Here is a 12,793-nt window from a genome sequence, read left to right on the forward strand (position 1 = left end):
TATTGATAATTAAATTTAAATCTGGAAAACTATTCCAAACTAGGAATGGTAATAATTGGTTTAATTTTATAATTTATGGAATGCATATGTATAATTGATTTGATTTTAATCTTTTTAATTAAGAAGTTGAGATATGATAATTATGAAGATTTTTTTAATTAAAATCTAATGTAAACGAAACAAGAGGAAATTGGCTTAACCACAAAACCTAACCTCGAGGGTGTTGAGAGACTTGGACGTGTGACCTCTCAATAGCAAATGTGCATTAATAACTAGGACTACCAATTGAGCCAACTCTAGTGGCTATTCTTTAGTAGGTTAATTGTCATATTTTATCAATTTTTTCAATATTGATTAAAGATTTTATTATAATTGTACTTATTTCAAGGTGAGAGAGATGTAGTCTCATAGTATCACATTTAAAAATAATAACATAATTTTATAGTAACTTTATATAGATAAAAATAACATAATTTTAATTCCAAAATTTCTTATATTTGCACTTTCCATTGTGATTTCCGGTGTAATTTATTCCATTATTAATATATAGTTAATCTATAGTATTTAAAAATATTAATTAAAAAATAAGTTTAATGTGAATCATAAATAAAACATTAATGATTATATAATTCTTTTAATATCAAAATACTTATTTCATCAAGTTGCTAAAATTAAAATATTATAGAAATTAACTAAATTATAATATTTTTTAAAAACAATAACAAGTATTATTAATGATAAAAAATAATTAATATATAAGTTAAACATACATACAATTAAAAAAAATCATATAAATATTCTTAATCATGGAAATTCATCTCCACTTTATCATGGAGTTTCTTAATCTATAAATAAATTTTGTTACAATATCATGACTTATCAATACCACATGCCCAAAAATATATTACTCATTTCCAATTAGACTTATTCATATCACATTTTTTAATTAATGAATTTAAGCATAATTACTTTGTACCTAAATCTCAACCTTTGATTTGTATATAATGCTAAAAATATTCTAAAATATTTTATAAAGGTTAAATCCCTATCATTCATATAATAATTATAGATAGTAAAATTAAAATTTTGGAAGTCTTATTCCAAAACAAATATACCTATCCACATAATAAAATCATATATATATATATATATATATAAACATTTCAGAAATCCTTTCTCGTATTGTTATTTTAGGATTACCATGTTTTTATTTTTTTCAAACAATATATATATATATTTTTAAAACAATGTTACATGTAGATTTTTTTTTTTAATGGACAGTTTTGGCCAACAAAACAAAAAAGCCTATAAATTAAATTTATTCCAAAGTCCACTTTTCCTTTCTAACATGTTCCATGGGTATTTTTTTGTAAACAATCTTCATATGCATATTTATTTAGAGGAAGGCAAAAGATATGGAGTTTTTCTTACTAAAGAGCACCCAAAAAAGAATGGAAAAATAATTTTAATTACATCGTAAGGCATTCCTCTTTAAGAAGAACTTCCCTCATACCCACTTGTCATCACTTTGAGCCTAAGGATTATATGTTAGACGATTGGAGAATTCTCAACCATTCGATCATCCTAGGCAAAGGTAGTTGGAAAGAATAGTCTCGAGATATAGACATATGGTTTATTAAAACTTCCCTTTTAGTTTTGGTTATTTGTTTGATGAATGGAGATTTGAGGTTCTAGAAGCAGAAGTTTTATTTCAAAAAGACATGTCATTATAGGCATTTTGCTTGTAGTTTGGAAAATGAGTTCAAGGCCAATCCTTGGCATAAAAAGATGCACAAGGCCATCGAATATGAAATTGGCAGATCACGATTTTAACCCCTTTGAGAAGAACTTCCTCATACCCACCTGTCATCACTTTGAGCCTAGGGATTATATGTTAGACGATTGAAGAATGTTAAACCATTCGATCATCCTAGGTAAAGGTAGTTGGAAAGAACGGTCTTGAGATGTAGGCAGATGTTTTATTAAAAATTCCCTTTTAGTTTTCATTATTTTTTGGATGAATGGAGACTTGAGGTTCCTGAAGCAGAAGTTTTCTTTCAGAAAGACGATCCTTTATAGGCATTTTCTTATAGTTTAGAAAGTCATTTCAAGGCCAAACCAAAGATGCATGAGGCCACTGGAGCTCGATCTGAAATTGACAATTCATTTCAAATCACGATTTTCATTGCTTCTGCAGGTTCGTAATCGGGCATGTTTATGAGATTGAGATTGATCTAGTCAAATTTGAAACCCCATGCCCAAGTAACCCTAATATTTAGTAACATACAATCCTAATTTTTAATATCTTTTGTGTCCATCATTTTGATAAAAAAGTAGTCTCCAAAACCATCTCCTTACACTGTATTTCCTCTATAATGTTTTCTTTTACATTCAATAGAACTGGGTGTAAAGTGTCCTTGTTCTTGTATTTTCAAACTATATAAATCTATTTCGCAACTTCCTAAACTGACATTCAAATCTAAAGGGTCGAACATTTTTTAGAATCTTTGAATGAAATGAGAAATTTTCAATTAATACCTCCTTTCAGTATTCCATATCGGCATTTAAAATGTACAAACAAAATTGTAATATCAGAAAAACAATTGTTAAAATTTGAGAAAAAGGAGTCTATGTATGGGCTCTCAATAATATTCAACAGTTTTTTTGTTACAATCAAATTGGAAAGGATGATTCCTATGTAATATTATCAAAATTAGAAAATAAAATTAAAATTAAAAATATGTAGACATAATACATTGTTTTACAAGATGAAATAATGTGGCTCCTTTCTGAATATTTTCATCACGAGAGAAATATTGAATATTTTCAAAGTCTTCAGTATTCCCTAGATTCCCAAATTCATCATAATGAGTGGGGTCACCCAAATTGTAATATGAGAAAAACAAATGTTAAAATTTGATAATAAAAAAAATCTATGTACACACTCTCAATAATTTTCAAAAATTCTTCTATCACAATCAAATTGGAAAGGATGATTCCTATGTAATATTATCAAAATTTAGAAAAATCAAAATCAAATAAAAAATGTAGACATAATACTTTGTTTTACAAGATGAAATAATAAGCACTGCATGATATGTTACCCCTTTATATTTTCATCTAGACATAAATATTGAATATTTTCAAAGTCTTGAGTATTCCTTGGATTCCGAGTGGCGGCCGGGCCGCCCCTGGTTCTGGCGACCCACCCTACGCTTTCGTTTTGACATCGACGCCATTCCCGTCTGTTGGTGACCATTGCTGCTTATCAGTTGGGGTTTTTGCGCGTTAATCGCTTGTGGCGGCGCTTCATTCGGCCCCTGCTTCCCTCGTCTTGGGCTCTGATCGGTTGTGATCCGGGGCTCTCTATCGCACCTGTCGGGTGGCTGCGGCGCGCCTTGTAGGCTTCGGCGACCCTGTCTTGCTTCATCCGGGCGGCTCTTCTTGGCGGCTTTGCACTGTTTTCTTTGGGTTTTTGACTGCGTGGCGGAACGGGGGCGAGTTTATTTTGGTCTTCGGATCATTTTTCGTGGGGGCGAGGTGGCTGCCCTAGCCGCCTCTGCCCCCGGACCTGCCTCTGCTCTAGCTGGGACCGGCGGGGTTCCTCTGCTGGGGCAGTGGATGCTTTTTTGATGGCTCGTTAGCTCTGTGGTGTTGACGCGTTGAGGGAACTGGCTTTGTTCGTGCCACATCACTGCCATTTTTTGCTGGTTTTTCTGTAGGCGGCTGATGAAGATTTGGCAGTTTGGTATCTACCTCTAGTTTGGTCGGGTTTCAGGAGGAGAGTTTGAGGGGGTGGGGGAAGCATGACTACCATGGCCGCACTTTCCTCATTTCGTGCCTCTCCTACTGGCTTGGACAACCAGATTTAGATGTTTTACTGTTTCATTTTCTCCCTCAGCAGCTATGTTCTTGCTTTATTTGTTGTTTTCGCGGTGATGGGTATGGGTATCCTCCAGTTTTGGGGTTTACATACTCTTTACTTGCTGCCCTGTTTGTGGGCTTTTCTGGAATACTTCTCTTGAAGTATTTCTTATTGTATGTGGCTCTTCCCACACTTCTGCATATGCGTTTCACATCTACAACATGTAATTTTCTGAAATTAATGGAAATTACGGCTTTTCTCTTCGGAAAAAAAGAGTATTCCTTGGATTCCCAAATTCATCATAATAAATGTGGTCAAGTGATATGATTGGATCTAGCAATATATTACTACATCCAAAAAAAAGCTACCAGATCAACAAGCACAAATGTTGATCACTACATATAAGAGGAAAAAAAATACAAGTAAATTTCTTTAGGAAGTAGGTACTAAAACAAGAAATTGATAGTAAAACGTGTTTATTTTTAAGGTAATTGAGTTCAACAAGCACTAAATACAAGAGGGAAAAAATAGAAGTAAATTTTATTGGAAAGTAAAAGGTTAATTTAAGATCATGCGCATATGAAAAAATATAATACACATGTAATAAAACAAAACATTAATACGAAAACATGTTTATTTTTAAAATCGCAACATGGTTCTATAGGTATGCACGAAATATAAAAATACAAGTGAATTTCTTTAGGAAATAAAAGGTTAATTTAATATCACATGCACATGAAATAATACAATACATAGGTACTAAAACAAGAAATTGATAGGAACACATGTTTATATTTAAAATGGTAGCATGGTTGGGTTGGTAATCGAGTCTATGAATTATGAAAATGTATGGTTTTATGTTTTTAGTATTGAAAAATGTGTTAAATTCATTATAATTAAATTAAAATAATTATATAAATTATATGGTTGATAAATATATCAAAAATATATTTTTATTATACATCTTAATATCATAAAAATTAATTAAATTGTGATTTTATTATTATTATTATTATTATTACAAAAACGGTTGTGGGATTTCATTAGATTTTTGGGAAAAAGCCACAATTTAGATTACAGATGATGGAGTTGATTTCTGAGCGCCTCTCCAACAAGAGGATCAAAGCACATATGCTTATGAATCGCCTCTTTTTACATTTTACAATGGGATATATTGTTGTTGCTTTCTCGAGCTTATGAATGCATACAAATTGCTTCAATAAAATGCAGTAAAACATGGAAGATTAAGGAATTGGATCCCATGAAGTTTCTTTATCTCTAAGAATAATCCCAGCAGATAACTGGGCTGCCTTGTTTGCCTCAATGTCTACCTCTTTGTTGTTTATTCTCAGTACATGGAAGAATTTCAATTTCAAGGGCTTTGCCATGTCTTTGATCCTTGTAATCGTCCTTGCAAGACGCAAATCTGCTGGATTAGATTTTGTCGCCATTGTTTTGATGATGACCTGCAAATCACCAAAGACATTTGCTTCCTTGTGTCCCAACTCTTTGAGTAGTTTGATCCCTTGAAGAAGGGCCATCGCTTCAGCTTGCATGCTAGAGGAGTGACCCAATCCCCAAGCATATCTGTGAGTAGGAGTTTCTTCTGAGTTTATTATGAGCCCTCCTGCACCAACAATTCCTGGGTTTCCCTTGGCTGTCTCGTCAAAGGAGAGAGAAGGAAGTGTTTGCTTGGAAATCTAGGACTAAAATTCTTCTTCATTTTTTCTGATTTTCCATTCTTTGGGAGAGATGGATATGGTGGTCGATTTTTGGAATTGGAGATTGAGTGGAGCACCCAACTCAATATCTTGCAGGCATAGATTTGTATTATCCATTTTGTCTCTCAGACAATCATTTAACTGACATTTTACTGTGTTTGCAACAAGTATGAAATCCTACTCTTTATTTCTGAATATCCTTCTATTCCTCTCTAACCAAATTTTCCAACTGATGAATTTAGGAAGAGCCATCCAAGCTGCTATGATTATTTTGTTTTTTGGATTTGGACCTAGGTATCTGGTCAGCCATCTAGCAAACAGATCCGAGATGGAACAGGGGAAGATGAAGTTAAGATTCCAAGTTCCAAGAAGCTCTTGCCAGATAAGACCTGCAAATTTGCACTCTAGCATGAGATGAAGAGCGATTTTCGGCTTTTCTTTGCATAACATGCATCTTGAAGGACCGAGAAATCCCCTCTTCTGCAACCTGTCATCTGTAAGGATTTTTTTGTGGTAGAGCAACCAACAGAAATGGTCGATTTTTGGAATGGTGGGGAATTTCCAAATGCCAATCCAAGGAGTAGGGTTAGGTGGGACATAAGGTCTTTCCACGCACTTGGAGTACCCCAATGCAACTGTGAATCCTTCACGATGCGGACCCCAGCCTCGGACATCTTTCCTCCGAGCATGGATAGGAGTCATCCCATGCAAAATGTTAAGGAGTGTTGTGTAATCGATTTGCAGAGCAGGTGGAATTGGGAGCTACTTCCAACCAGACTAGCAGTCACTGCACCAACTTGAAATATCCCACAACGAGTTGATGTGGACGTCCGTCATCCAATTCCTCAGTGCAAGCATGGGGTTCGATTCAGCTAGCGGGAGCCTGTTCATGATGCAATCTTCCCACAGATTGATATATTTGCCATTCCCAGGTATCCAGAAGGCGTGCGCATTCACTAGAGGAGCTGCTTTGTTACTGAGCATGCTGAAGGGGGTTCTGAGATGGGATTTGGGCTTATCCAAGCATCGAAGTCTCTGTCCTCTGAAGTATTTTTTCCATAATGCTAAATGCGCCCAGCCTGGATTGGGAGCTATAATTCTCCAAATCAGCTTTGCTCCCATGGCTAAGTTTTGAGCACAGAGATCTTTGAAATTCAGTCCTCCCTCCTGAAGCGGCTTGGTGACAATTTCCTAGTTGACAAGAGGGATTTTCTTTTCGTTTTTCTTGCCTCCCTTCCAGAAAAAATTTCTAATTAGATCCTCCATCTTCTTGAGAATACCCACAGGTTCCAAGAGGACAAAAAATTGGAATAAAGGAAGGCTACTGAGTACTGCTTTGATAATCACTGCTTTGCCAGCAATATTGAGCCAGGAGGATCCCCATGCCTGCATTTTTTATTTGAATTTCTCGAGCTGTGGGTTCCAGTCTTTGCTGAAGGCCCTCTTGAGGAAGATGGGAAGTCCAAGATATTTGAAAGAGGTCCAATTTGAAGAGGCTGCAAAGCCTAGACATCTGGCAATGGAGTTTGTAGACAAGGGAGAGATATTATAGTAGTAGACATGGCATTTGCCATTATTTAATTTGTTGCCTGAGACTTCACAGAAATCATCTAGTACTTCTTTAAATCTGGCAGCTGAAAGTGAAGTTGCAGCCCCCAGCAGCAAGGTATCGTCACAGAACAGGGTGTGGTTGATGTTTTTTACCCCTCTTGCTATGCTCAGGCCAGCTATTTCTTGATCTTGTTGTTTCTTATCTAGATAAAAGCTGAGGACAGAAGCCTGCAACACAAAGAGGAGGGGTGAGAGGGGACACCCCTGCCTCAACCCTCTAGTGGCTTTGAAGAAATCAGCAGCCCTACCATTTACTAGGGGATCAATCCAGGGCTTCGAGATACAAGCTCGGATCCAGTTTATAATATTTTGACCAAAACCCATCTTGTGCAGAACATCTATCAAAAAGCTATGCCTAACTCGATCAAATGCATTTGCTAGATCTAGTTTGATGACCATATCTTTTTCTTTTCGATGTAGGCTGGAATGGATCGCCTCTTGGACCAGGACGAAGTTTTCCACTAGCTGTCTACCATGAATGAATCCTCCTTGGTTCTCTGGGGTGATTTTGGGGAGAATATTTCTCAGCGTATTCGCTATAACCTTGGTTATCACTTTGTATCCAATGTTGCATAAGGAGATCGGACGGAATCTATTGAAGGAGTTTGCTCCTTTTTCCTTGGGGATGAGGGCGAGGAATGTTGAATTTGTGCAACCTCCAATTTTCTGGCAATCTTGGGACTTTTGAATCGTTTTAAAGAACTCCTTATCCACAATCTGCCAACAAGTCTAGAGAAATATGGCTGTAAAATCGTCAGGTCCCGGAGCTTTGTTGGGTTCCATAGCAAAGAGGGCATCCCTGACTTCATTCTTGTTGATTTTGGCCTCTAACAACTGATTCATTCTAGCAGTGATAAGGCGGGGAACTGCATCCAGGAGTTTAGAGCTTTGGCCAGCCTCCATGTCCTCACTATACAACTTCTTAAAATGTTCAGAAGCTACCTTTTTGATGCTGGTAAAATCATTTAATGTGAAATTTCCTTCTTTGACTTCAGAGATGGAGTTACAACATTTCCTGAATTGATATTACTTATGAAAAAAGGAGGAGTTTCTATCACCTGCTTTAAGCCAAAGACTCTTGGATTTGAGCCTCCAGAATTCTTCTTCGACCAAGCAAGCCTTGTGAGATTTCTGTTGAAGCTGAGTCTCCTTGTCCAGGTCTTCTTTTGTGATTTCAGATGTTTCTAGATGAAGATGTTGCATTTCTAAGGAGTTTTGAATTTTTTTCCTTTTAGTTGTAGGATTGGGCAAGGTCTTGGCCCAACTTTTTAACATTTCTTTTACTCTTCTATGTTTTTCCTCCCAAACAAAAAAAGGGGAACCCTTGACTGGGTCTTTCCAATAGTCTCTAACCTTTTGCATGAAGTCTGCCTCTTTAGTCCATAGAGAATTGAATATAAAAGGGATATGGCCCAGGTCCTTGGGAGCCAACAACTTGTCAGGCGGAAAGAGTCGATTGTGCGGACACAACCAACCTCCCTAGGAGCCTAAGACTCTCTAGTGACAAACAAGACAAACAAGAGCAATCCTTCTCTAAACATGCATTTACTATATAAGAAATCAAGTGTTTAGATCCTACCTGTAGTCCCACGCTGTTGTAGCAGTCCAGCTCCGCTGATCCGGATGAGCTCCTCCTTCACTTTGAAACCTGCATCCACTAACAATCGAACGATTAAATAGCACTTGATAATCTCATAGAATAAAACATATTTAACACATAGACCAAGGAGTACATGAAACAACTCATAAATAACAAGTTATTGAGAAGAATGGACTCATTTGCATTAATAGGTAACAAAAGGAACAAATACAACTTGAGCCTTGGTGTTGTGCAAGTCCCTCCCAGGGTCCATCAAGAGTTCTCCTTTACTTTGACAAAGCTCACCCACTTCCAAATAGAACAAGCAAAGATGGCAATCTCTCCTCACAAGCTTCTAAATGGGAGTCCTAATTCCTGCAGCATCTACCCTTAGAAATGTATAGCTTCCAACCTCCCCTCCTTCTGGCCCAATGCCTGTATTTATAGTGCTCAAGAGGAAGTTATTCAGGTCCACCATCAATGGGATAATCCCCTCTTTGGATGGGATAGCTCCCTTATTGATGGGATAAGTTCCTCTTTGGTAGGGGTACATGAACCATCTGGAGGCGCTCAATACACGTCGAACAACCTTCTAGAATGCTCTAGAAATGACCACAAGTAACTTTTTAAAGATGAAACTTGCGCATTTTGACCTTTACAGGGGGACGCACCTGCCCCTTTACATACAGAGCGTACAAGGACGCAGCTTTTGTGAACATTGGGTGCGTACCCGCAGGTAAGGTTGAGAGAACCTGCGTACCCAGAGATAAATACATTTATAAAGACTTTCTCTCTTTTTGGAGTTTGACATGGAGAGCAGAGGCATAAGACTTGCCTAAGAGGATAGCATGACTGTTGATAGAGCCATACTAACTGTAAATAGCCATGGTGACATTTTTTAGTGTAACACAACTCAAGTCTTACAGGCTTGTGATCCGAAACACTGAAGGATGTGCATTCTAGCCTCTAGCCCGAGAAGAAGGAAGGAGCTTTGAACCAAAAATATATCAAGTCTTGCCGCTATATGTCGAGGACCGACTCTCTTATTAGACCAAGTAAACTTATCAGTAACAGGCTTGATGTCTAGCAAGTCCTAGTCCTGCATGAGATCATCCACCCATTCTCTTGCCGGATCCCTTACAATGCTGCCTCCTCTTTTTTCTGACGAGAGAAGGATGAGTTTGAGATCTCCATCTATGATGATATTTTCTAGATTCTCTAGATCTGCCAGCCTTTTTATGGAATCCCAACAGCTCTTTTTCTCATCTGCATTGTTAGTAACATACACATTGAATAGACAAATGATCTCCTTGGTTTCTAAATGCTGCATTTTTAAGAAAATCCAATGAGTATTAAAAGTCTCAAAGATTAATGAGAACTTATTAGGGTTCCATAGCGATCCAAGCCCTCCCAAGGCTCCACGGGTAGAAATTGCTTGTGCTCCGCTTTTATTCCAAAATTTTTTACTTGCTTGGAGGAAAGCTATGTCCTCCATTTTGGTCTCCTGGATGAGTAGGATATCCGGGGCTTCCAATCTTGTTAAACTTTTCTTTGCTTCTTCCTTGGCTCTAGTGCCCATACCCCTAGAATTCTAGGAGATTATCTTCATCATTTATTTTTGTTGTGATGGGCTCCCTTGGAGCCCTGAGGTTGATTCCATGACGTCTTTAGGGTTTTTGCCAATAGCTTCTCTAGTGTTGGCTGGCTGCCCTGAAGCTTGTCCTTGTAGGTTTCTTGTTCTCTTTTTTCCTTGCAAACTTGCGTCCTCTTGTGGATCTTCTGGGAGAGGATTGAGAGTCTCCTATTTCTCCTTCTTCTTCTGATTCCTTATATTCTTGGATTTCCTCCTCCTCTTCTGAGATCTTCCCTTTGGATCTCTCTGTTGCACTTCCACCTTTGATCTAGACGGAGGGGGAAGCTTTGGCGGGAGAAATTTCCTTTGGGATCTCGACCTCTTGGGAGGTCATGATTTCAGATCTTAGGAGCTCGAATTTGTTCCCTTGTCCTTCCATGGTTCGTTTCAAAGCAGGACCCGTCTGTGGCGCTTTAGCATTTGTATTTGCAATCTTCTTGTGAGAGGTTTTGGTGCGCTTTACCTAGTTCCAACCTTCTTCTTTCCCTTTTTCTTCCACCCCATTGGACAGACAGTCTCTGGTAAAGTGACCATAGACTTGGCATTTCCGGAATTTGAAGGGCAGCTGCTCATAATTGAGTTTCTGCACATGAGTCTAGGGATCTACGATAATTTTGATGGCTTTTGGTAGCCCGACCTATAGATCTACCTCCACGCAAATTCTGGCACAGTCATACTGTTCTTTGTTGTTAGCCTTGTCTATAAATTTGCCTAGGGTGTTGCCTATGTGCTTCAGAGAATCCCAATTCCAACAATGCACTCGAAGGTTGGGGAGTCTCACCCACACCGGGACCGTTGTGGGCACATCCACTGCCGGATTGAAATCTGGCATCCATTTATTCAAATACAGTCCTTGAGGGCCCATGAAGTAAGGTCCATTTCGAAAAATCAGATCCTTGTCCTCTTTTGCAGTGAACTCAAACAAAAAGTGGCCTCTCTTGAGAAAGCATGAGGTTACTTTGTCTTTTATCAAGGGTGCCCAGTTCTTGGCGACCTAGTTCTCTATGGATTTTGGGGAAGGCCAGAGCCCTGTGAACTGGCTGACGAGGGCACGATCTGCAAGAGATAGAGCGACTTGAATCGGCCCTTCTGATGAGAGAGAAATCTCAGGAATGTCATCTAGTTTCTTCACGAACTTTACAGCTTCGACTTTCTTCTTCTTAGGCAAGGAAGCCAGCAGAGATTTCAATGCATCAGAGGCAGAGGGCGGAGGGGGAGAGGAGGGAGGCCCCTAAGGAGTACCCAATGCCTCCATGAAGGTGGGCGACCTTGGAAGGTCCAGCCAAGGCGAAGACGGCTGCGGCCTATAGTGCAGTCCAGAACCTCGGCAGGATCGCGCGCGCAGATGCAGAGCGATGGGCGGATAATGTCGTCTTCGAAGCTTATTATTATTATTATTATTATTATTATTATTAAAAGAATAAATATATTAGTTAAACATAAATACATTTTAAAAAACATGTAAATATTCATTTATTTATTAAGTTTATCATAGAAATTACTAACTTGTAAATATCTCTTCTTATAATACTATGTGCCAATACCATTACTTATCAATACCACATGCCTAATATTATATGTGTTGATATGATATTTTCTTTAATTAATTAATTTAAGATAAATTAAGAGGAGGAAAAAAATACAAGTAAATTTCTTTAGGAAATAAAAGGTTAATTTAAGATTATGCGCACATGAAATAATACAATACACAAGTACTAAAACAAGAAATTGATAGGAATTTATTTATTTATTTTTAAATGGCTCCATAGGTAATCAAGTCTGTGAATTATAAAGATGTATGGTTCTATGTTTAGTATTGAAAAGTGTGTTTAGTTAATTATAATTAAATTAGGATAATCATATAAATTAAATGGTTGGTAAACATTGATAAACATATCAAAAATACATCTCCATTATACATCTCAATATCATAAAAATTAACTAAATTGTGATTTTATTTTTAAATTATTAAAAGAGTAAATATATTAGTTAAATATAAATACATTAAAAAAAAACATGTAATAATATTCATTGATTCAGTTTATCATGGAAATTCTTAACTTGTAAATAACTCCTCTTATATTACCATGGGCCAATACCACGACTTAATACCACATACCTAATATTATATGTGTTGATATGATATTTTCTTTAATTAATTAATTTAAGATAAATTAAGAGGGAAAAAAATACAAGTAATTTTTTTGGAAATAAAAGGTTAATTTAAGATTATGCACACATGAAAGAATACAATACACAAGTACTAAAACAAGAAATTGATAGGTTTTTTTTTTTTTTAATGACAACATGGTTCCGTAAGTAATCATTATAAAGATAGAAAAAGATAAGTACAGTAGTTGTAGCTTCCTCTGAAGCTTGAGTCA

This window comes from Pinus tabuliformis, chromosome 3_2 (assembly GCF_031772625.1).
Source record: "Pinus tabuliformis cultivar Carrire ecotype Pingquan chromosome 3_2, CPIR1, whole genome shotgun sequence".
Lineage (NCBI taxonomy): Eukaryota > Viridiplantae > Streptophyta > Pinopsida > Pinales > Pinaceae > Pinus > Pinus tabuliformis.